Genomic DNA, 25,991 nt, shown 5'->3' with positions numbered 1-25,991 from the left:
CATAACATATGATGTAGTGAACAGAGAGGCTTTAGATGCTCTTCTGCTCAGATTTCTAGCTCATAGTAAAACCTCCCCCTTTCTCGCCCATCATGTACATGGAGGGAGGGCTCAGATGACTAGGAATGAAATTAGAATGCATTTCAGTTGAGAGATTCTACATATCATTCTCCCCCTCCCCCAGCCAAATCATTCTCCCCCTCCACATCAGAAAGATTTTCCAAATGAAACTTAGTTACAGGAGGACATCCTACAAAACCAGATCATTTTACATTTAAATTAATGTTAAAACTTTAATATTAAGTCCATAAGGAATTGCAGCTTGTAGCCATTCATCCCGCACTGTGCATTCTGCACTTGTAAATTCAGCACTGTCATTTATTTGTGTCCAATATACTGTGTAAATATTTTGCAGTACTTGCGTGGTATTAAGCTGCTATATATTTTAATTTGTGACTTTTTTATGGAAAACTATAGTACAAGTTTCCCAAGGAATAGGCGAAATTCACTCAGACACCTGGGAAAACAATCTTACACCAGTACAAAGCCACACAGTTCTACATTCCATGTGTTTATTAAAATAGGTTATTTGATGACTAAACAGTATGTTCCAAATATGGGCAAAGACATGTGTGCCAGACATACTGAGAATAATTTGTCAGTCTGTATGAGAAAATATTGTTTTGTCAAACAACACCCCTACACTGCTCAGTTTAGCTGAGGGAGAACACAACTATTCACAAACAGTATTGTATATGCTAAAAGAATGTTAACAGCTGCCAATGTAACTTGTGACACTGCACCGGCACACACTGTACTTTGAGTTATACTGTACTTGTGTCCACTTGTGCAGGTGGGGTAGTAGCATCCAATTCAGTACATGTGAGCAAAGGTCAGTGGTGAATCCAGAAAAACAAATTACAGAGGGGTGCACCATAATAAAGTTGGTGAGGGGATGAGGCCACATTCTTGTTGTGAATATAGGACACATGTGCTAGAACCATTCTGCTGCAGTGCACTACTGGAGTTTTAATGTTTTCATAACAGCATCACGTGCAAGTGGTCCTATTAGGTTCTAATAGCAGTGGAAAAATAGCCAGTAGCAGTGGAGAAATAGCATACAATGTCTATAAATTAAAATCGCACTGGAGGGGGCAATTGTACCTACAAAATACTTGGTGCTATCTACAGAGGATGTAAATAGACCACCTACATAGCAACTTATTCTGAGACTGTACCCATAAGGTGCTATGCAAGGTTTCTTGACACCCTAGATAAAACTTCAGTCTACTGCAACCCCGCTTCCCAGTACTTATGTAAAATAGAAATAATAACTCTTACCTGTTACTTGTTGGCTGGCAAGACTGTAGTCCAGATGCACTGGAATCTGATGCAGCATGCTTTCCAGGCTCCACTGTTGCCCAGGGGCAAGTGCAATGCCAAGTTTTTATTACCATGAGATTACAGCTTTTTAACATGACAACTTCCTGGATACAGCATCTGTTTTTAACAAAAAGAAATAAAGTGTTTTTAAAGTTTTTTTTTTTTCATTTGTATAGTATAAATAAGGAACCTCTAAGTAAGCCAATTATCTTTTGCTCAAGCTCAAAATGCTTTGGTCAGCGTCATCGAAAGCAGAAACCGGAAGTTGGGAAATGCGATACTGGAAGTGGCCAATGGGCGTTCAGGAGACCAGCACACATATATATAGAGCTCGGATTTTATACATTTTTTAGACTACCCCTAAATCTAACGGAGCAGCTGATCAATTACACAAGTGTGGCAGATATTCTATTAATTACTATTGACTTGATGATGGTGACTGCACATTTATGCAACAGACGTATCTAAATGATAGATTTAGAGTCGTAGATACCTGAAGATATGTGTAATTTAAAATGCAGCTGCAGAAAGGACAGTGTATACGAGGTCTGGCTAGTAAATAACGAGACTGTACTTGTAAAAAATAAACCATGCAGCGTGAGTAAAAAGCGAGTGGACTTTCTGAAAATTAATTTGCAAGTTTCACCCCTTTCACACAGATAGTTTTCTGTCACACAGCATTCAAAGAAGTTGTGTTTTTCCTGTGCATTGTAAAAATACCTGATTCATCACGGAACGCAATTGCAACAGCATACGCAGATCAACCAATGGTATGTACTGCGCATATGTATGCACCGCAGTGCACCTGCACAGGTTAGCATTGTGATTGCACTGCAATCATGCATGCAGATAGAAAGCCATCGCAGAGTGAGTGATGGGACATCAGCATTTGGGGGATGGTGACTGGGGAGTGGTCAGAGAACTTGCTCATCAAAAACAAATGAAAATATGGAAAAACATTTGAAAATTGTTCGAATTGATCATCAACTCAGATGCGAATGATGCATCCTATGTTACCAGAGCTACCAGGCCTTTGATCAGTATTGTGTCCAGCTGTGCATGGTACAGTAAGCCACTTCCTCAAAATCTGGAAGGAGGTAAAGAAGAATCTGTGCAAAGTCTCTTCATGGTATAAATCAGGGCTCGACAAATCCCGGGGGCCAGGTCGCCATGGCTACCAGATTTTGCTGCCTGGCTACTAGATATTGCAGTAAGGGAGGAAACAGATCCTCATCAGCTCTGGCTGAGATTCGTGCCTATGGTATTGCGGTGCTCATATCATGCACAGGAGTGCATGTGCTGAGTGTCGCCTGTGGTGACTGCTGTGTCTGTCCCGGCCTGCACTGATGACTCTTCTCCATCCTGGCCTGCTCTGATCCTTGCTGTCTATCCCAGTCTACGCTGATCCTCCTGTACGTCCCGGCTGTCTACTGTCTCCTATCTCCAGCTGCACAGAGCTCTCCGGTAGTAGGGTCTATGGGCCTGATTCAGAGCCGCTCGTAAGCAGCCACTCGTTCGTTCCGACCGATGTTTGCACAACTGTGCATGCGTACGGATCGTAATACGCATGCGCGAACCAGTCAGTGCGGCCGAAAATCGTTTATTTGCTAAATAGCGAATGCCTGTTATTTTGAGTGACAGGAGGAGGCGTATGTGGGTGGTAACAGGGGAAGGTGCTTGAAAACGGGGAGTGGAGATCAGAACGCAGGCGTGCTTAAAGGTCAAAACGGGCGTTTTATGGGTGTGCATAATTAAAACAGCAGCATCATTGACCACGTCACTGGGTTATTTTATAGTCAGAACTGCTCGCAAGATTGCAGTAGGAAAAACCAACCACAAGAATAGCGAGCAGTTCATACGCTGGTCGATGTACTCGATTAATCTAATAAATAGCGGACATGACATAGGATGCGAGCGGCCAAGGGGCGTAGTTTCCCAAAAAATGACCGCATGTTTGGTTCGCTCGTTGAGACCTAGAGGCGTGAACAGACCGCAAAGAGCGAACGGTTCATTTGAATAGCCACCCCGCAAAAAGCATCCGGCTCTGAATCAGGCCCTATGGGTGGCCAGGGATTGAAGAGCAGCTTCAGAGGGATAGTGCTGTGACCACGAGGGGAGGGGGGTTTTGTTGTACTTTCTAGCACCATTATTTTATGTGAAATGAAAAGTTGTGAAATGTGGTTCATTATTACTGGAGGGTGTGGGGGAGGAGCAGGGGAGGTGTGCAGAGCAGTGAGGGGCCCCATGTTACTATATCTATTCAACTGCGACCATTTTTTGGACTAGTATAGTGTGTATAACAGTTACATAACACACAGAGCTGTGGACCTCACTCACTCCTGTCATTTTTTTGGTGGGACGGTGGTCTGACTCCTACACTCATCCTGGCTCCTAGATTTTAGAAAAATGTGTCAAGCCCTGGTATAAATGTTTGCAGATAGGAAGGTTCTAGAGTTGAGGCCTGGTGATAAAGTCTGGCTGTCAACCAAACATCTGAGATTGAAAGTTCCTACGATGAAATTAGCTCCCAGATAAATCGGTCCTTTCCAGATTCTTCAGGTGATTAAACCAGTGGCATTTCATCTGAAACTTCCTAATACACATAGGATACCCAATGTATTTCATGTGTCCCTCCTAAAACCCCTGGTTCTTAATTGTTTCTCGGCACCTGGCAGTCCTCTTCCTGTGATTGCAGTGTACCAGCGGGAGGAGTATGAAGTAAAAAAGATCCTGGATTCCAGGGTTTCTAGAGGAGCTGTTCAGTTCTTGGTGGACTGGAAGGGGTATGGACCTGAGGAGCGCTGCTGGGTCAAGGCCTCAGATATCCATGCGCCCCATCTTCTTCAGAAGTTCCACCAAAGTTTTCCCAAAAAACCACTTGTGAAGTGTTTGGTGCCCACCCCTAGAGGAGGGGGTAATGTCACAATGCGCCGGACACTGGATATCACTTACCGGGTCCGGCACCACTGGAGTTCCGGGCAGTGGGCGGTGTGTCCCCGGCGCCCGCTGCTCTTGTGTGTGGCTTCCCCATGTGGTGCTAGACGCCGGCTATCACTTGCCGGGCTGGTGGCGCTGGGAGTTCCGGGCAGCGGACGGTGGGCAGTGTCTCCTTGGCGTCCATGGCTGATGTATGCGGCTCCCCCTGCTGGGCGGCTGTTGGACTGCAGGCGGCTGGGGCTCCTAGGAGCGCACGTGCTGATCTGTAGGGAAATTTAAAGGACCATGCACATGCAGTGGTGATGTCACAGAAGGCGCCAGATTCAAGCCTGCCTATTTAAGGAAGTATCTTGGAGCACTCCTGTATAGGCTCCATTACTTTACTCCAGCATTCCAGTGTATATCCTGTTATCCATTCCTGACCTATGGCTTACTTGTGACTCCGACTTTGCCTGACTCTTGCTACTGCATTTATAGTTGGTTCTGACCTTGGCTATTCCCTGAGACCCACTTTTCGTCTGCTCCCTGGTACCGTATTGTCTGTTGGTTCTGACCCGGCCTGTCGACTACGCTGAATATTCTCTACACTCTATCCAGAGTTTCCCAGCACCTGTATAGGGGAACCTATCCTGAGGGCCGCGACCTGTGTGTCGGACGCAGCCAAGTCCATACCTTCCCGCGAGGGTCCCTGGTGAATACTGCTGGCACATTAGACTCTGCATCTCTGGAATAGGTCATGCCAATTCCCTAAATACGGGTTGCATCCATTATCTACCTGAGAGTTGCGACACCCTTCTCCCACTTTGATTCCCAATCCTAGCCCACATTTTCTCCCCCCCTCCCTCCCCCCTGCACTTACCTGGAGTTTCCTGGGCAGCATCTGCTGTCCTGATTGCTGCTGCTGCTGCTGGGTGGGACTGGAGAGAGGCAGAGCACTGTGGTGGGGGCAGAGCTACCTAATGGCTGCTTCTATTTTGAGGAATCATCAGGCAGCAGCCCAGCTCCCACCACAGTGCAGAGCTTCACCAAGCCGGGCCCTCGCAGCAGCCAGTAGTAAATGGCCGGCCCTGCTAGTTTAAGCAGCATGCGGCTGCAGGTAATGTCTCCCAGCCAGGTGGCAGATGGCACCCTGCTCCCCCACCCCCCCCAGCCCCCACTGGACTTGCTGCTGCGGTGATCAGCAGGGGCCCCATACATGCCTGCACCCTGCTGATGACTGCAGCAGCAGTGCAGGCAGTGGCACATTTCAGGGCCCCTTAGGACCTCGGGGCCCAGTACAGTTGTACTATTGGACCGCGCCCTGTCACCGAGCCTGATGTGATGTAGTTTTTGGCAGAGAAACAATTTTCAGTGCTAGAACATCCTCCATACTCGCCAGTCCTAGCACCGTGTGACTTCTTTCTTTTCCCTAAAGTCAAATCTGTACTCAAGGGAACCCATTTAGCATCAGTTACTGAGGTAAAGAAGAAAACAACAGAGCTGTTCAGAGAGGATGTAGTTATCAGACCGGCGGCCTGCATGCCGCTGGTCTGAATCCCGACACCTATCTTAATCCCAACGCCGGATTTCAGAAGGATGCCAGCCCAAACGAGGTAAATCCGGGATGCCCTTAGCATTAGCCATGCGAGGGGGGGGGAGTGTTAGGTTTAGGCAGCGAAGCGGGGTTAGGGTTAGGTTTTTGGGGGGAGGTTAGGGTTAGGCACCCCTAGGGGGGAGGTAAGGCACCCCTAGGGGGAGGCTTAGGGTCAGGCACCATTGGGGGCAGGGATAGGGTTAGGCACTAAGTGGAGGATTAGGATTAGGCACAAAGGGGGGAGACATTTAGGCACTAATGGGGAAGTTAGGGTGCGGGGTGGGGAGGGTTAGGGTTAGGCTACAAGAAGGGAGGGTTAGGGGGAGAAGGGGGAAGGGTAAGTATACTTACCTGACTCCTGTCAGAATACCAACCATCGGAATGCCGCTCTCGGTATTCCAACAGCCGGCATTACATACCGGTTCCGTTGAAACTGCTGACAGATAATGAGCTGCAGCACGGCTTTGACCAATGGAAAATAAGAATGCAGCGGTGTGTAGATGCAGGAGGGGAGTACATAGAAGGGGAACAGAGTTAAAATGTACTATAGAAACATAGAATTTGATGACAGATGAGAACCACTTGGCCCATCACTATATATAATGAAACATAAATGACAGCATCAGTTTTGCTATTTAATAGCCATACCTCGTAATTTATAACTGCACTGTTTCTATGAAAGGATTTAACAAATTGAGCTTACTGCCTGTTACCCCAGCTACCGAGTTGGGTCACATGTGATGCCTGCAGAGATATTCTGTAGTTATATACTAATTGCTGCAACTATCCAAGGCACTATCATTACCTTCTCTTTTATTTCTGTCTTATGTAGTCAAAGATTACTGCTCTAAGTTTATCCAGCAGCAGGTGATCTAGATAATTTCAGAGATATATTTAAAACTTTTCCACTGAGATAATGGATATAGGCTTAACTTCAATCTCTACATATATATTTCTGATGTTATTAGTAGATATTTTATGTAAGGTAGTGTGGATTATAAATAATACTTCTTATGTGGATTTGGTACCAAAATGTCAGTAATTAAGAAAACCCACCTCCTTTTGCATGTCAATTTGTAAGTGCAAATGTAATTAAGGTAGCTGAAGGCTGCATAAGCCTAAAGCTACATAAGTGTACAGGCTTGGAGCCGATAGTAATAAAGAAACCAGGTTACATAGTTGTTGATTGACAGGCCAGTAGGACCTGTGTTTCTTTGTCCTATCAGAGCATAGGTAGGGCGGGTCTTTAGAATTTATAAAGGTTTAAGTGGAAGCTAAAGACTTCCTCTTTGCTCCAGAATTCCCAGGATTCCGGAAGGCTAAGTGTTCTGTGCCACAACTTGGTCCTGTCAATTGTGGCATATTATATAAATAAAGAATTCTTATCTTTTATTTCACTTTTTCCTTCAGTCTTTGTTTTCTCTGCAGTATAATTTTATTTTCAGTTCTCCCATTCATTTTATTTTGTTTTATTTTCCTTTCTATTTTTCTTTTGCCATGTCTAGGCAGCAACGCTCTGCTCCCCCCCCCAGCCATTTGGCTGAGTTCTCACACCCCCTATCATCCAGCTCTGCGGTCCGCAGGCACTTACCCTCCTGCGCGGCGTGCTTCCAAGAGGCATGCACCGCCGCCCCCCCCTTTCATTCCCCCGGTGGCTATGCCTTCTTGCACTGCCGAGGGCGTGCTGGCGGCATCCACCGTGGCTGAGCTGGTCACAGGACCACCGGCGCGGGCTTGCAGCCGGCGCCATTTTCCCCGCTTATGGCGCCTGCGGCTCTTCCGGCGGGAGGTATTATGACTCCCGCCACGCACGCTCCGCCAGGTCCCGCCGCGAGTAGCGTGGCTGTTCTCATTCTCCCACACAGCTCTACTTGTATAACCCCGGCCCGGGTGGGCTCCAGCCGGGGACGCAAAGGGCGGTGAGTGTCTGCCGTTAATGAGGCAGACACAGCCGTTTTGGCCACGCCCCCGTGGCCATTTTAGGTCCCCCTCTTGGCCAAGTCTCTCATGAGTCAGCCAGTGCAGACAGAGACTTGGCCCATTTAGCCCCACCTACTGCCACTTCATCATCTATCATCCCTGCAGGCAGCCTCACTGCCATAACCCCCCATGCAGTGCAGGTTCAGCAGGCCATAGATTTCTGCAGCATGTCCACCCCCTGTTCCAGCACACAGGCAGTTATGCAGCAGGTCCCACCTTTATCCCAAGATATAGTGCAGCCTCTCCTGCCTGAGTTGCACTTGGGTTCTGCCAGTGGCTCCAGCACACCTAGTGAAGATGATGATTGTTTGTCTGTTGTAGCTGAACCTATACATTCTGCTCCTCCCCCTACATCACCGCTGCTTTTTTCCGGGTCAACGGCGTCATCTTCTGCTCCAGCCCCACAGGCGCACCTTGGCTTAAGTGGGTCAGGTGTTCCCCCCCCTTTTTATTCTGCTTTTCCATTTGCACACGGTTTTAATGCTCAAGTATCTAATATTACCAACCCCGCCTTTCCTTTTTGGCCATTTTCCCCTCAAAATATGCAGTCGTCAGCAAGTGGATTTAATCCAGCTGGCATGGGATTTTTCCCATATTGGTCTCCGCAAACCTGGGGTTTTTCTCCATTTAATTGGCCCGCGCAACCGCAATTGAATTCTTCAATAGCTAACGCTAATGCTGCTCCTACCCTGAGCAAAGTTCTGGAGCAAGCAGCACAAGTCACACCAACCCCTTCTCCTGTTATATTACCAACAGCAGCTCCTCCAGTTACATCCTCAATTGCAGCGGTGGACGCTGGATCATCAGTGTCAATGGCGACATCCGAAGCAGGTGTGGAGAAGGCAAGGGAGAAGAGTGTCTCACAAGCAGTGGAGCCAGTGGCTGGTACATCTAGTGCCGGTGAGTATGGTGCTATTACACAGACATCAGATCACACTAGCTCTTACACTAGCGATAGTAGTTCTTCTTCGGGCTCGCCTAAGAGGCCAAAGAAAATTATGAAAATTTTAGAAAAACATTTTAAGGGAACGCATAAGAGCGATTCCAGCAAGCATACTGCGCAGACAGTTAGCCATTCTAGCAGTGGTGGAGATTTAGTGCATTGCGCGAATACGGCAATCACAAGGGGTTTGCGCAGAAGCGTAAAAGAAAGGATAGTTAAAGGATGTTTTGTGGATATGTTCAAAATTACGGAGGAAGGAAGAAAGGGTTTGTCAGCAGCAAAGGCATCAGGTGGCATAGGGGAGGAGGCCTATAGATGTTACAACTGGCTGAATGGTATGCTTGTTTTTGGGGCATGCTATGCGGAATCTAGGCCCACGGAGTATTTGAACATTGATACATGGTATGTATGTAAAATCTAGGGGCAATATTTGGCGATCTTACGATGAAGAGTTTCGTAAGAAACAGGACGGGCATACCATTATGTCTTTTGGATTTAAAGACATAGAGTTATGGTTAGAAGTCACTCACCAGAAGAAAGGGGGACCGGAGGTAACGGTTAGTAAAAAACAGTTTGGGGCAGCTAGAGCGAAGCAAAACACTTTTCAAAAAGGGAAATGTTTTGCTTTCAATGGAGGCCAATGCGATCGGGGGGGCGAGCTGTCGTTTTCGACACCTTTGTTCCAATTGTGGGGGAGGGCATTCTGCAAAGGAATGCCAGAGAGGAACGGAAGCAACAACTCCCTCGGCAAAAGAATCTCGTAAATGAGTTAAATAGAGCTCCTACCCCAGTGCAATTATCACAATTGTCAAAATGGTTGGGGTGGTATCCAAACAAGTTCGATGCCGAATATCTTAGGGAAGGTTTTACTGTGGGTTTTAGAATCCCTGTTTGCAGACCGGTGGTTGCCACTGCTTTGCGCAACCTTCATTCCGCCAGGGATTTTTCTGAGGAGGTGCAGGCTAAGTTGGATGTTGAGCTAAAATTAGGTAGGATGGTTGGGCCGTTTAACAGCCCACCTATACAAAAATTGTGCATCTCACTCTTGGGTGTTGTACCTAAAAAGACGGAATGAAAATTTTGTTTAATTCAACATCTTTCTTACCCAGCAGGTACTTCAGTAAATGAGGGTATTGATCCTCAGATTGCCAACGTAAAGTATCAGTCCTTTGAGGAAGCTTTGGCATTAATTAGAAGTTTTGGTCCAGGGGCTATGTTAGCTAAAATCGACATTGAATCGGCTTTTCGCCTGTTGCCTTTACATCCGGAATCCTTCAGGTTGATGGGTTTCAGGTTTAAAGGACAATATTACATTGATCATTGTTTACCTATGGGTTGCGCAATATCATGTGCTTTTTTTGAAAGGTTTAGTACCTTTTTGCAATGGTGTGTGCAAGCGGGTACAGGTCAAACTGGGGTCGCACATTATTTGGACGATTTTCTGGTGGTCAGATCTCGGGATAGTGAGGCATGTAAGAAAACATTGTTTTCAATACAGGCGCTGTTTAAGGTTTTGGGAGTACCTATTGCTCAGGATAAGATGGAGGGTCCTACACCCTGTTTGTCTTACTTAGGTATCGAAATTGGGAATTGGTATGAAATACCGCCGGCCGCATGGAAGGCCGATAGCGCTGGAAATCCCGATCGTGGATAGGTAAGTATCCACTAACCTAACCTAACCCCCCTAACCCTAACCCTCCTTAGGGGTGCCTAACCCTAACTTCCCCCTCAAGTGCCTAACCCTAATCCCCCCTCTAAGTGCCTAACCCTAACCACCCCCTTCCCCACTGCCTAAACCTAAGTCCCCCGGGGGGTGCCTAACCCTAAGTCCTCCCCGGGAGCCCTAAACCTAACCCTCCCCCCCGCGTCTGTCCGCTCGCGGCGCCCGGCATCACTACGATCGTGATGCCGGGCGCCGGTCTCCCAGCATTGGGGAGATGCGGGAGTCTACATCTAGACGCCCGGCATTTCACCCTTGCCAGGATAAGACAGTCGGAAAGCCAGCTGCCGGTATTTAGGCAGTCAGCTTCCCGATTGCCTCCCTCGAAATTGATACGGTAATGGGATGCTGCCGTTTACCATTAGACAAGGTATGGCAATTAACGGAACAGATAAGCGGTTTTTTATCAGGTAACAAGATTGAACTCAAGGAAGTTCAATCCCTTTTAGGTTTAATGCATTTTGCATGCAGGGTAATACCGGTTGGAAAGGTTTTCTGTAGGAAGCTTGAAAGGGCTACAGCTAGGCTCACTTCTCCGCATCATAAAATTAGATTATCTAGGGAAATAAAGGATGATCTGACCATGTGGTTGTCATTCTTAAGGGACTTTAATGGGGTTAGGATTTGGTTGAGTGGGCCCACAGACAGCCCCTGCTTGCAACTGTTTACAGATGCTTCAGGTTCAGTAGGTTTCGGTGCTTACCTAGATGGGGAATGGTGCACGGAGCAGTGGTCGCAAACTTGGCATACTTCCGGTTTGACCGCAAACCTACTGCTATTGGAGTTTTTTCCAATAGTTGTTGCAGTTGAATTATGGGCGCAGCAACTTCGCAACCGGAACATTGTGTTCTGGTGTGATAATTTAGGGGTGGTACAAGCTATCAATAATCAGAGAGCTGAATCACCTTTGGCGTTGCGTCTTTTACGACATTTAGTGCTTAAGTGTTGGGAGGCAAATGTCTTTTTTCAGGCAAAACATGTCCCGGGAGTCGACAATTGCATCGCCAATGCGCTTTCACGTTTCCAGTGGTTGAAATTCAGAGCGCTCGCTCCCAAGGCGAATCTCCAAGGTTTAAAATGCCCTTCCTCTGTCTGGCAGATTATCGAGACGGGTTAGAAGGATTAGCTGCCATGGCGTTGGCGTCGTCCACGAGACGGGCCTATTCCAAAGCATGGAAAGATTTGGAGCAGTTTCGGGTTTCTAGTTTATGCGAAGGTAAGACCTGCGAGCAGAGCTTAAGTGCATTTGTTTGGGGGTGTTACAAACAAGGTCGATCTAGAGCGTCGACTGCTACAGCATTGGCAGGGATTTCATATTTCTCAAAGATGCATGGTAGAAATTACCCCACAAAATCATTTTTAATTACAAAAGCGATGAAGGGTTGGGCAAAATCTGAAGGAGTAAAGGAAGATAAGAGACGTCCCGTTGACTTGGACTTGCTAAAGGATCTAATTAGTTGTTTGCCCAATGTAGCTTCCAATGAATTTGAAACAATATTGTTTCAAACCGCATTCTCCATGGCTTTCTTGGGAGCATTTAGGGTTTGTGAACTAGTAGCCGCCTCCAAGCAGTCCATGCAGTCTGGTCTTCTTGGAAAAAATGTGGTACAAAAGCCTAAGGCTCTACTGTGTAAAATTCATAGGTCTAAAACAGATCATCTAGGTAAGGGAAAATGGGTGACGGTTCCAGCCCAGGTTGTAAGACAGGTTTACCCGGTAACCTTAGCAGAAAATTACTCAAGAGTACGTCCCAGGGATAGCGAGCATTGGTTGGCGGATGCAGATGGCTCACCGCTTACTAGATTTCAGTTTTCTGCAGTGTTTAAGCGATGCTTAGTATTTTTGGGGTTGGATGTGGCAGTATATGGCACACATTCATTCCGTATAGGGGCGGCCACTTGCGCAGCAGAAGCGGGTTGCTCTGAACCGGCCATTAAAGAACTTGGCAGATGGAAGTCAGCAGCGTATAAGAAGTACATTTGCAGTAAGGCGCAGCGTTAGGCATTATGCGCTCCTTGCGGGGTAAACCCAGGCTTAGTCATTTGACTCGCCACTATTGTGGGGGTACGAAGGGATTTGCCCTAAATTTTTTCCCTTTAACTAACGTTTTTTTTTTATTAGACAGGTTTTACGTTCGTCTGGGGTGCCCGTCCTATTGCGCTCCACTCCCCCTTCCCCCCCCATCCCAACCTTTTATGTTTCATGTTGTTTGTGTGAGCATGGGTTGATTGGTTGGATTTATTATTAATTATATGTCGGATTATATCTGTTACAGATGTTCTCCGGACCTCTTCAGAAGTCTGGTTCGTGGGTCACTCGTTCATTTATTGGGCGGCCCACGCGACATCGGCCATGGAGGCTACTACATTGCTCAATGGTCGGAGGGTTAGGTGGATAGGTATCAGGGGCCTAAAGTGGGAGGGTATGGATCGTTTAATTGAGGATTCCATTAAAAAATGGGGACCCCCGGGATGCCTAGTCATACATGCAGGGGGTAATGACTTAGGTAATTGGACAGGGATTAAACTTAAAATTAACATAAGGGCAGATGTTGATAAATGGCATTCAGTTTATAACTCAATGCAAATTGTTTGGTCAGACATAGTACAGCATCGGGTCAGGAGGTGCCCTCACAAAGGACCGGTAATTGACCGCATATGTAGGAAAGTTAATGCTGCGGTTGGCAAACACATCATTAGCTTAGGAGGCCTTGTGGCAAGGCATCCGGGTATCCGGTATGATGACCCATTAACCTTCCGCAATGATGGGATTCTTCTTAGCGAAGATGGGATGAGAGTGTTCCTTCAGGAAATTTTTTCAATATTGCAAAAATAGTTATAGGGTCACTTGGTGGCGGGCTGCGATTTTAGTGATCGCTGCTTTGGCGGGAAAGCATTGCTTCTCAGCGGCCAATAGTGGACGCAAGTGGTAGCTGTTGGGGGCACATTCCTTTTCGCAGGGCGAGCTGTCTCTGCCCAATGGGGGGACCTGGGCTTCTTCATTAAGGTTGGGTCCCAGCAGTGCTAAGCCAATAGATGGGGGAGTTTAGGCCTCCACGGCTCAGTTAGCGTCGGGGGGTGTACAGCCGCCTCCCCCCATTTGATAGTGAAGAATGTTTGGGCTAGAGCTGAGATTAGCAATGCTTTCTTTGGCCACCTTCTTTTTCTAATAAAAATTTGATTAGTTAAAATTAAATAATAAAAGTTGTGACCTTATTTAAATAGCAATTTCTGTGTCTGTCGTCATTTCTAGTTATATAGATATTAGTGAAGTAGGTTAATAATGATTAGAGGTTATCAGACTATAGACAACTTAAGGTAGCTGAAGGCTGCATAAGCCTAAAGCTACATAAGTGTACAGGCTTGGAGCCGATAGTAATAAAGAAACCAGGTTACATAGTTGTTGATTGACAGGTCAGTAGGACCTGTGTTTCTTTTTCCTATCAGAGCATAGGTAGGGCGGGTCTTTAGAATTTATAAAGGTTTAAGTGGAAGCTAAAGACTTCCTCTTTGCTCCAGGATTCCCTGGATTCCCCGCCCACCCACCCAATTAATTTTATTAAATTTAGTGATCGTTGCTGTTTGTCTTATGGTTGTTTGTTTTGAATGGATGGTATGTTCTGTCTAATAAATCGAATAAATTATAACAAACATCATCAAGGCGGGAAAGCATTGCTTCTCACCGGCCAATAGTGGACGCAAGTGGTAGCTGTTGGGGGCACCTTCCCTTTCGCAGGGCGAGCTGTCTCTGCCCAATGGGTGGACCTGGGCTTCTTCATTAAGGTTGGACCCCAGCAGTGCTAAGGGGGAGTTTAGGCCTCCACAGCTCAGTTTGCGTCGGGAGGTGTACAGCCGCCTCCCCCCATTTGATAGTGAAGAATGTTTGGGCTAGAGCTGAGATTAGCAATGCTTTCTTTGGCCACCTTCTTTTTCTAATAAAAATTTGATTAGTTAAAATTAAATAATAAAAGTTGTGACCTTATTTAAATAGCAATTTCTGTGTCTGTCGTCATTTCTAGTTATTAGTGAAGTAGGTTAATAATGATTAGAGGTTATCAGACTATAGACAACTTATACAGATGTGTCCTCATTTACAGGCTGTCTGAGATGCTCCAAGAGAAGCGTAGTGTATTTTTGCATCTTAATCACATCTCAGATGCAGCGAAAAACCACTCACAGTATACCACTGATGCTAGGCTGCAACTTTAATATCTCCGGAATTGTTGTACCAACGTACAAAATTGAAGATGAAGCACAACATAACTCGGTGTGAGGAAAAGCCGTGGCCGCTTGAATTGGAGCCCTTTTTACACAGATTCAGACTCAGAATCACGCACAGATATACAAATGTCGCACATCAAAGTGGTCAGCTAGCAATGTCGTTTTGTTGCTCCCAGGTGAATATGATGAACATTTTGAGGATACAGTTGCTCGGCCATAGTCGTTCGGGACCTGACATGCCAGGATGGGATATTTATAGCGAGTGAAGCAACAGTGAGAAAGGATACATATTTATTTTCTGAAAATAAATAAAACATGATAATAAACTTACATTTATCTAATAAAGCTAATCTACGCAGAATTTGGGCACATCCAATAAATTCTGGCTCCACAGTTGCATACTAAATATGAGGAGAGGCCCCATCCCCTCAGAGCTCTTAGGCTGGGTACACACTTAGCAGGCCGCCAATGCAACGTCTGATGATGTCGATAAACTATATATCGGGTGGTCGGTACACACTGCACGATCCGGTGAAAGACCTCACGATATATCGTTCACCGGCACCATTGACCTTGCCGGCGCCGGCAGCTGGGATGCTCCATTGGCCATGCATGCAGGCTGTTGGAACTACCTCGATGAACGACCCGCGGGAGCACGCATAGTGGGTACACACTAGACAATGTGCTTTATATGTTGACCCAATCCACGGGATCGGACGATATATTGTCTAGTATGCACCCAGCTTTAGTGTTGTTAGTTATAGTGCCTGTATCATATCCCCCCGCCCACAGCCCACCTGAAACCCACTGTGTTTATTCAGAGTCACATTTCACAGATTTTGGGTCTGACCCCTTTATGCCAACGGTTCTTGAAGCTGATGCCTCTGGGACACAATGAACGGGAGCTGCCTCAAGGTTGGTCTCAGAACATTGGGCCTGATTCAGACCCACTCGCGAGCGGCTGTCCGCTCGCAAGTGGGTCGATGTTCTGGACTGAGCATGCGCACGACGGAGGGAGCTCCGTCGTGCGCATGCGCCAGACGCGACGAGCGAAGGAAAGTCCTTCGCTCGTTGTGTCTGATCAAAGGGGGCGTGCTGTCGATGTTGATTGACAGCACGCCCCCTTTGGTAGGCGTGCCGGGGGCGTGCCTCCCTGACGGGGGCGTTCCCACGGGAACGCCTCCCATCAGAAGCCGGCCCACTGACATCACTAGTGATGTCAGTGGGAGTGATAGAGCCAAAATCACTCCGGAGCTTGCGGTTGAAAACCTCAACCGCAGGCTCCGGCTCGCAGTTTCGATGGTCGCGATGGTCACGACCATCGCGGCCATCAAAATGCACGCTCGTATAGCCTGTGGGTGGTGACCCACAGCTATACGAGCGTCCAGGAGGACGCTCCATTTTCATGGAGGCTGGCCCTCATTCAGAGCGTGCGCTCTGCTCAGAGCGTACGGCTCTGAATGAGGGCCTTTGACTCTTCCTTTTCCCAGCTTGGTGACCATCTTGGTAGAGGGGGCCAGTCCTCAGGGTAAATCAGGAAATCAGGGAGACATGACGCAGGTGGTTTGTGGAACCCTGCTGTGACAACCATTGCTCTGTGCTCCAGAAGGTCCCCCATAACATGGGGCAACATTGGGGCGATAGCAGCTGCAGCATAACAGAGGGTCCTGCTTCTCCCCGGCCTGGCAGCCATCTTGGAAGATGCAGGGAGGATACCTCATACAGCAGACATCTTGGTAGGGGCAGTACAGAATTCACAGGTTACAGCAGTCTCAATGAAGAGGATGAATTCCCTAAATATATAGGGACACACACTATTGGAAGGGGTACTCATGCAGGTTATACAGGGAGGAGAAGGAGGGTTACCAGGCAGCCCACAAGGGGAGGAAATATTGCAGAGGGCGCTCCCCCACCCCATATTCAACCACACAGTTTAATAAGCACTACAACTATGTCCAGGAATTATCAAATGATGTTCTAAGAGCTAGGACACGGGGACACTAACCCACAAACACAGGAAGACAAATTATAGCCTCTCACCAGCCCATCACAGTTCATGAGAGTTGTATAATGAGCCAGCGAATACACGCAACCTCAGCAATGAGTCCGCTAGAAACAATAACACCCATGTTTCCCCAGACAACATGAGACTGGGCCAGGATACAGCCCAGGAGCATTATCCACAAGGACAGACTCATTGGGATAAATTTGCTAAGATTCAATTTGGTCCTGATTTTTCCCATTTTTCAACTTGGATTCGATCGATCAAAAACGGGAATTTACCAAGATCCCAGTTTTGACAGGATCGTTTTTATTGATGGCGTATTTGGTCAATCCTGTCCGTTTTGAAGTCCCGATTTTGTCTTCCAAACAAGCAGCCTACACATATCAGTGAAATATGTGCAGACTGTCTGTTATTTTTTTTTTTTAGGGTTAATTTAAAAAAAAAATTGACGTGAGGTCCCCCCAAAAGGCTAACTAGCCCCAGACTTGCCAGCCTGTCCTGGTACCTAAAATTATGGGGAACAAAACGTGTAGGGTTCCACCGTAAATTAGGTACCAGCACCAGGCTGCAGAGCCAGTCCTGGTTTTAATTATAGGATGAAAAAAATTGCGTAGGGGTCCCCCAATAATTAAAACCAGCACCAGACCCTTTCTAGCAGGGGGATGATGCCACAGCCAGGGGAGCCTTTTCACCAGGATCCCCAGCCGCAGCATCAGTCCTGACTGCTAGTCATCCCAGGCTAGGGATCCCTGGGGAGTTGGGGACTCCCACAATAAAGGGGTACCCCTCTTCAGGGCACCCCTGGCCTAGGCTGATAGCACGGGGCTATCCCCACCACCCTAGGGCGGTGGGTGGCAGTTGATAGTGTATGTAGTGTGTAAAAAGTAGGGGTGTGCACCGGCCACTTTTCGTGTTTTGTGTTTTGGTTTTGGATCTGGATCTTTCTTCGTGTTTTGGATCTGGATTGGTTTTGCCAAAACCACCCTTCCGTGTTTTGGGTTCTGGGTTTTGTGTTTTGGATCTGTATTTTTTTTTTAAAAAGCATAAAAACAGCTAAAATCACAGAATTTGTTGGTTTCTCTGCTCCTATGCTATTATTAACCTCAATAACCTTAATTTCCACTCATTTCCAGTCTATTCTGAACACCTCACACCTCACAATAGTGTTTTCATGTCCAAAAGGTTGCACCGAGGTAGCTGGATGACTATGCTAAGCGACACGAGTGGGCGGCACAAACACGTGACCCATCTAGGAGTGACACTGCAGTGGCAGACAGGATGGCAGTTAGAAAAACTAGGCCCCAAACTGTACATAATGCAAAGAAAAAAAAGAAGTGCAAGATGGAATTGTCCTTGGGCCCTCCCACCCACCCTTATGTTGTATAAACAGGACATGCACACTTTAACAAATCAATCATTTCAGCGCCAGGGTCTGCCACACAACTGTGGCTGAAATGATTGGTTCGTTTGGGCCCCCACAAAACAAGCTGGCAATTAATGTGTCCCTGCACAAACTGGCTCTACGGAGGCAAGATGTCATCCTCATCCTCCTCATCCACCGATTCCTCACCCTCTTCAGTGTGTACATCCTCATCCTCACAAAGTATTAACTCGTCCCCACTTGAATCCACCACCACAGGTCCCTCTGTACCTTCTGGAGGCTGGTCTCCCTGGAAGAGCTGATAATTCATTTTGATGAACATCATCTTCTCCACATTCTGTGGAAGCAACCTCCTACGCCTTTCGCTGACAAGGTTCCCGGCTGCACTAAACACTCTTTCGGAGTACACACTGGAGGGGGGGCAACTCAGATAAAATAGAGCCAGCTTGTACAGGGGCCTCCAAATTGCCTCTTTTTCCTGCCAGTACAGGTATGGACTGTCTGACATGCCTACTTGGATGCTGTCACCGATGTAATCCTCCACCATTCTGTCAATGGTGACAGTATCATATGCAGTGACAGTAGACATGTCAGAAATTGTTGCCAGGTCCTTCAGTCCGGACCAGATGTCCAAACTTGGTCCTGCCTGCCCTGCATCACCGCCAGCGGGTTGCTTAGGATACCTAAGTTTTTTCCTGGCAGCCCCAGTTGCGGGAGAAAATGAAGAAGGAGCCGTTGACGTGTCACGTTCCGCTTCAGCTGACAGTGTGTTCACCAGCAGGTCTTTGCACCTCTGCAGGCTTGTGTCGGCCGGAAAGAGAGACACCACATAGGCTTTAAACCTAGGATCAAGCACGGTGGCCAAAATGTAGTGGTCTGATTTCAACAGATTGACCACCCTGGAATCCTGGCAAAGCGAATGAAGGGCTTCATCCACAAGTCCCACATGCCGAGCGGAATCGCTCCGTCTTAGCTCCTCCTTCACTTTCTCCAGCTGCTTCTGCAAAAGCCTGATGAGGGGAATGACCTGACTCAAGCTGGCTGTGTCTGAACTGACTTCACGTGTGGCAAGTTCGAAGGGCTGGAGAACCTTGCACAACACGGAAATCATTCTCCACTGCGCTTGAGTCAGGTGCATACCCCCTCCTTTGCCTATGTCATAGGTGGATGTATAGGCTTGTATGGCCTTTTGCTGCTCCTCCATCCTCTGAAGCATATAGAGGGTTGAGTTCCACCGCGTCACAACCTCTTGCTTCAGGTGATGGCGGGGCAGGTTCAAGAGTGTTTGCTGGCGCTCCAGTCTTCGGCACGCAGTCGCTGAATGGCGAAAGTGGCCAGAAATTTTTCGGGCCACCCAAAGCGTCTCCTGCACGCCCCTGTCGCTTTTCAGAAAATTCTGCACCACCAAGTTTATTGTGTGAGCAAAACATGGGACGTGCTGGAATTTGCCCAGATGTAATGCCCGCACAATATTGGTGGCGTTGTCAGATATCACAAATCCCCAGGAGAGTCTAAGTGGGGTAAGCCACTGGGCGATGATTTCCCTCAGTTTCTCTAAGAGGTTGTCGGCGGTGTGCCTCTTACTGAAACCGGTGATACACAGCGTAGCCTGCCTTGTAACGAGCTGGCGTTTCTGAGATGCTGCTACTGGTGATGCTGCTGCTGTTGCTGCGTAAGGTGATACATCTACCCAGTGGGCTGTCACAGTCATATAGTCCTTAGTCTGCCCTGTTCCACTTATCCACATGTCCGTGGTTAAGTGGACATTGTGTACAACGGCATTTTTCAGGACACTGAGGACACTTTTTCTGACGTTTCTGTACAGTCTCGGTATCGCCTGCCTAGTGAAGTGGAATCTAGACGGGATTTGGAACCGGGGACACACTACCTCCATCAATTGTTTAAATCCCACTGCACTAATGGCGGATACCGGACGCACGTCTAACACCAACATAGCAGTCAAGGCCTCAGTTATACGTTTTGCTTCAGGATGACTGCTGTCGTACTTCATCCTCCTCGCTAAGGACTGTTGGAGGGTCAATTGTTTAGTAAAAGTAGTGGTGTTCCTACTTCCTCTCTGGGATGATGAACGACTCCCAGCAGCAGCAACAGCAGCAGCGGCAGCAGTAGGCGTAGCAATGCAGGATCCTCCAGAGGAATCCCGGATAGGAGAGTCAGTCATGCCAGTGACATGGCCTGCAGGACTACTTCCGATCCTGACTAAGGAGGAAATTGACGAGGAGGGAGTTGACGGTGTGGTTTGCAGGCGCTTGGATACAACAGGACAACGGGATTTAGGTGTCCCTGGACTGCTTACGGTCTTAGCCAAAGTTTCTGAACTTGACAGTAACTTTTTATGAACGCGCTGCAGGTGCCGTATAAGGGAGGATGTTCCTAGGTGGTTGACGTCCCTACCCCTACTTATTTCACCTTTACATATGGTACATATGGCAAGACAGTTGTTGTCCGGATTTGGATAGAAATATTGCCAGACCAAAGAGGTGGAATGTTTGGTCTTCTGCCCAGGCATGACCGTGATGGGCTTTTTCATCCCACGGACAACAACTGTCTCCCCCGGAGCCTGATTTAAACAAACCACATCACCATCAGAATCCTCCTCGCCAACTTCCTCCTCAGCGCCAGCTACACCAGTATCCTCATCCTGTTGTACTTCAACAGTGACATCTTCAATTTGCATATCAGCAAGTGGACTGTGGGTGCTCCTTTCAGCACTTGCAGGGGGCGTGCAAATGGTGGAAAGAGCCACCTCTTCCCGTCCAGTGCTGGGAAGGTCAGGCATCGCAACCACCACCACACTTGGACTCTCCTTGGGGATTTGTGATATCTTCTTAGAAAGCACAGTTCTTCGCTGTGCTTTTGCCAGCTTAACTCTTTTGATTTTTTTAGTGGGAGGAGGGCTTCCATCGTCATGTGAAGCTGAACCACTAGTCATGAACATACTAGGGATCGACCTTAGCCGTTCCTTGCCACTCCGTGTCGTAAATGGCATATTGGCAAGTTTACGTTTCTCTTCAGCTGATTTAAATGTCTTTTTCAAGGTCATTTTCCTGAACTTTGCCATTTGGGATTGTATGTGCCCTCTACTATGACATTGGGCATCGGCCTTGGCAGACGACGTTGATGGCATGTTATCGTCTATGTCATGACTAGTGGCAGCAGCTTCAGCACTAGGAGGAAGTGGTTCTTGATCTTTCTCTATTTTATTTTTATCGGAGAAAGTTTGGTCCTCCATTTATGTTATATCGATTTGATATATACGTGCGGCTAAACCCAGATAATAATTTTTTTTTTGGTTTGGACTGGAGTGTACTTTGGGGGTTACAGCACCCTTTAACGGTCAAGCCAGCCGGCCCTTTACTTATGACACAGGCGCACTCTTGGCACTACTTTGTTGATGCACGTGCGGCTACTGCGCACACAATTCACAAACACAGAAAATAATTTTTTTTTTGGTTTGGACTGGAGTGTACTTTCGGGGGTTACAGCACCCTTAACGGTCAAGCCAGCCGGCCCTTTACTTATGACACAGGCGCACGCTTGGCACTACTTTGTTGATGCACGTGCGGCTACTGCGCACACAATTCACAAACACAGAAAATAATTTTTTTTTTGGTTTGGACTGGAGTGTACTTTCGGGGGTTACAGCACCCTTAACGGTCAAGCCAGCCGGCCCTTTACTTATGACACAGGCGCACGCTTGGCACTACTTTGTTGATGCACGTGCGGCTACTGCGCACACAATTCACAAACACAGAAAATAATTTTTTTTTTGGTTTGGACTGGAGTGTACTTTCGGGGGTTACAGCACCCTTAACGGTCAAGCCAGCCGGCCCTTTACTTATGACACAGGCGCACGCTTGGCACTACTTTGTTGATGCACGTGCGGCTACTGCGCACACAATTCACAAACACAGAAAATACATTATTTTTTTAGCACTTGGGGGGAGCACCCCTGATGGACAGAGCACCCCCTGGACAACACTGCAGCACTCCTTTAGGACTGGGACACTGCACAGGACTTTGGAGTGGACACAGCCCCTATGGAGAACTGACTGCACAACACAGTCCAGCCAGCCCCTATGGACTTTGAAGTAGTGGACACAGCCCCTATTAACAACAGCAGCACAGCACAACACAGCCAGCCCCTATGGACTTTGAAGTAGTGGACAACAGCAGCACTACACTACACTACACAGCCCTAACTCCCACCCTCCCTCTTCACTGTCCACAGCCGAGTGAGAAAATGGCGCCGACGTGGGTACCTTATATAGGATCCAAAACCCGCGAGACTCGGAAGGCGGGATGATGACGTTTTGCCTCGATTTCAGATCCGAGTCAGGCGGGAAAAGTCGAGCCTGATTCGGATCGGACTCGGATCGGGGGGGCTCGGGGGGGTTCGGATTTCAGAAATCCGAACCCGCTCACCCCTAGTAAAAAGTAGATTTAACAACATTGGGCCTTATTCAGACCCGGTTGCAAGCGCTGAGGACCTCATTCAGATACAGTCGCACAGAGCGTACGGTCGGTCTGAATGAGGGGAGGACCTCTTGAATTTTCAAGACGTCCTCCTTTGCAGTGGTAAGGCTGTAGGTTAACACCCACAGCCTTACGACTGCCTAAGGTGATGGTCGCGATGGTCAAGACCATTGCGACCATCGGGGCTTGCGACGAGACCCTAGGGTAGGGTCTCCCTTGTCGTAAGCCCCTGGAGTGCTTTTGGCTCTGTCTGAGCCGGAAGCTCTCCACTGACATCACTAGTGATGTTAGTGGGGCACCCCCAAACGGTAGACGTTCCCATAGGAACGCCCCCGTTTGGGCTGCCACCCCCCCCGGCCTGCCTTCCAAACGGGCGAGCTGTCAATCAACATCGACAGCTCGCCCCCTTTGGATCAAGACCCGCTACGACCGTCGCTGTAGGTCGTAGCGGGTCTCACGCATGCGCACGATGGCGCCGGTGCCGTCGTGCGCATGCTCTGTGGGGGGCCATCGCCCCGGTCCGAGCGCATCGGCACTAACGACCGGGTCTGAATGACCCCCTGAGTTCTCGCAATCAGGTTGATGTTTGCCCACTGGGCATGCGCAAGTCGGAGCCGGCTCCGTCGTGCGCTTGCGCAAGACCCGGCTAACGATGGGTGCTCCGTTGCTCCGGGTCTCGCACCAAAGGGGGCGAGCTGTCGATGGTGATAGACAGCTCACCCCTTTTGGGAGGCGGGCAGAGGAGGTGGCCGGCCAAACGGACGTGCGCAGGGGTGTCCAATCACGTTGTCTACATAGTGCATAATCAAACTGACTGAGGTTCTTAAATCATTTGTGCTTAAACATGGATACTTTTAAAATCTGGACTGTTATGGTACCTTGAGGACTGAGGGCCTGATTCAGACCCGGTCGCAAGCGCTGAGTGCTCGCAACCAGGTCGATGTGTGCCCATTGGGCATGCGCACAATGGAGCCGGCTCCGTCGTGCGCTTGCGCATGACCCGGCTAACGATGGGTGCTCCGTCGCTCCGGGTCTCGCACCAAAGGGGGCGAGCTGTCAATGGTTATTGACAGCTCGCCCCATTTGATAGGTGGGCAGGGGGGGTGGCTGGCCAAATGGAGGCATTCCCGAAGGAACGCTTGCCGTTTGGGGGCGGCCCCATAGTCATCAGCAATGATGTCAGTGGGGAGCTTCCTGCTCGATCAGAGCAGGAAGCTTCCTAGGGCTTGCGCTTGCCGAGACCCAACCTTAGGGTCTCGTCGCAAGCCACGATGGTCGCGATGGTCCTGACCATCACGACCATCAACCTGGTCGCTCGCTAGAGCTGTGGGTGGTAACCCACAGATTAGCTATTGACCAGGAGGGCGCACTTCACACCACAAGCGGCCGCCCTCATTCAGAGCGACCGCTTGTATCTAGCAATCGACTCTGAATGAGGGCCATTGTCTTTACAGTGGAACTTCAGGTCCCAGCAAGCCTCCCCTGCATGCTGGTACTTGGAGAACCACAAGTACCAGCATGTGGGGCATTAAGGGCTCACTGGTATCTGTAGTTCACCTGTAAAGAAATGTGCAAAAAAACACACAACACACACCATGAAAGAACAGTTTTATTACATACATACACACACATACTCACCTACATTACCAGGAGTGGTCCCCTTGTCCAGTAGGCATCCAAGGTCTTAAAATAAATAAATAAAAAAATAAAAAAACAAAAATCGCGAACCACACAACACATAACAATCAGGATGGTTGTTATGTGCCTAGCCTTTGTAGAGTAGTATCTGAGCGTTCATTGGCTGAGAGAGGTGAGGGGACTCACCCTAACCCTACACATTTTGTTCCCCGTAATTTTAGGTACCAGGACAGGCTGGCAAGTCTAGGGCTGGTTAGCCTTTTGGGGGGGACCTCACATCATTTTTTTTAATTAACCCTTACAATACACGTTCCATTCAGAAACATACACAAATCACACTGATTTGTGTATGTTGAATGACAACTCGCAGCTCAGGAGGAGGTGCAAGCCGGTCAATGTTGAGGCCCTGCGTACGTGCAGCGGGTTTACTACAAAAGGGACGGCTGTCGATGGTGATCGACAGCTCACACCATTTTGTAGGCGAGGTGGGGGGGTGGCTGGCCAAACGGAGGTGTTCCCGAAGGAACGCCTGCCGTTTGGGGGCGGCCCCACTGACATCACTTGTGATGTCAGTGGTGAGCTTCCAGCTCTATTAGAGCCGAAAGCTCACTGGAGCTTGCGGCAGACGAGACCCTACCAAAACGAATAATGGTAAATTCCCGATTCGTATGAAATAAGTGAAAAGTACTTCTGAACTGAGCCGATGGTGATATCATTTCTATTGTTCAAAACGGACGAATTTACGGCATTAAACCACCTGATTTCAAGCTGAATAAATCAAGAATCACCCGACTTTAATGATAGTAAATTCCCGATTTACAAAAAAATTATATTATCAAACGAAAATGCAAATCGGAAATAACACGAATGTTGATAAATTTACCCCATAGAGCCAGTGGCTACAGCGGTCGGATCCATCCAAGGAGATGATCTCTATCTTCGTCGGCGCTCCGTGTAGCACTGTCTGAGCTCAGCTTGAAAAAGTCCACAGAGGTGGATGAAATGCATTGCTGCCCATCACCTTATTTGCTGTGTCCAAAGTAGGGATGTGCAGGCTCGGATAGGTTTGAGTTTGCACGCGGAGTTCGGATTTTTCCCTCAAAAAAAACGGATTGAGTTCCGTTTTTTTGGAGGGAAAAATCCGAACTCGGCGTGCAAACTCGAACCTATCCGAGTCTGCACATCCGTAGTCCAAAGGAGTCTGGTACCTGCACGTAGACTGACCAGGCAAGATCTATGATATAATTAGTCAGCTCTGTGCTGTCTGTGAACACCGCAGGCTAGACAGTGCTACATAGGAGACTGTAAGGGGTAAATTTACTAAAGTGAGAGGTTTTAGAAGAGATGTTGCCTATGGCAACTAATCACATTCTAGCTATTATCTTCTAGAAGGTGCTAGTGAAATGTCAAGCAGAATCTGATTGTTTGCTATGGGCAACATCTCTTCTAAAACTCACTTCTAAAAACTCTCACTTTACCCCTAAATCTGTGAGGCTTGAATTCATGTAGCCACCACTATGCTGCAGCAGGATACCCAGCTTTAGGACTAAGGTTACGCATCTCCACATTGTGAATCCCAACTTTCACCACCCAACTGAGCCAACACTGACTGGGACATTAATTTAAGATCAGCGAGGAGTTATACTGCTGCTGCTGGCTTCAAGGGCTGAATAAACTAACTCTGATCGTCGCACTTGTTGGAGACCAGGTAAAA

At 48.0% G+C, this 25,991-nt stretch overlaps 1 long non-coding RNA gene across 1 annotated transcript in view; it reads right to left on the bottom strand.

The window, feature by feature from the left end:
- LOC148534733 (uncharacterized) overlaps positions 1-25,991 on the bottom strand; it is a 93,737-nt gene that overhangs the window by 52,185 nt on the left and 15,561 nt on the right. Inside the window, exon 2 of the long non-coding RNA XR_015876688.1 lies at positions 1,342-1,500. This is a non-coding gene — a long non-coding RNA (uncharacterized LOC148534733). The remainder of the gene's footprint in view (positions 1-1,341; positions 1,501-25,991) is intronic.

Source organism: Taudactylus pleione, unplaced genomic scaffold, assembly GCF_031769625.1.
Source record: "Taudactylus pleione unplaced genomic scaffold, aTauple2 ptg000064l, whole genome shotgun sequence".
NCBI lineage: Eukaryota > Metazoa > Chordata > Amphibia > Anura > Myobatrachidae > Taudactylus > Taudactylus pleione.
The sequence above is the reverse complement of the archived record's forward strand: the minus strand, read 5'-3'. Positions and strand labels throughout refer to the sequence as shown.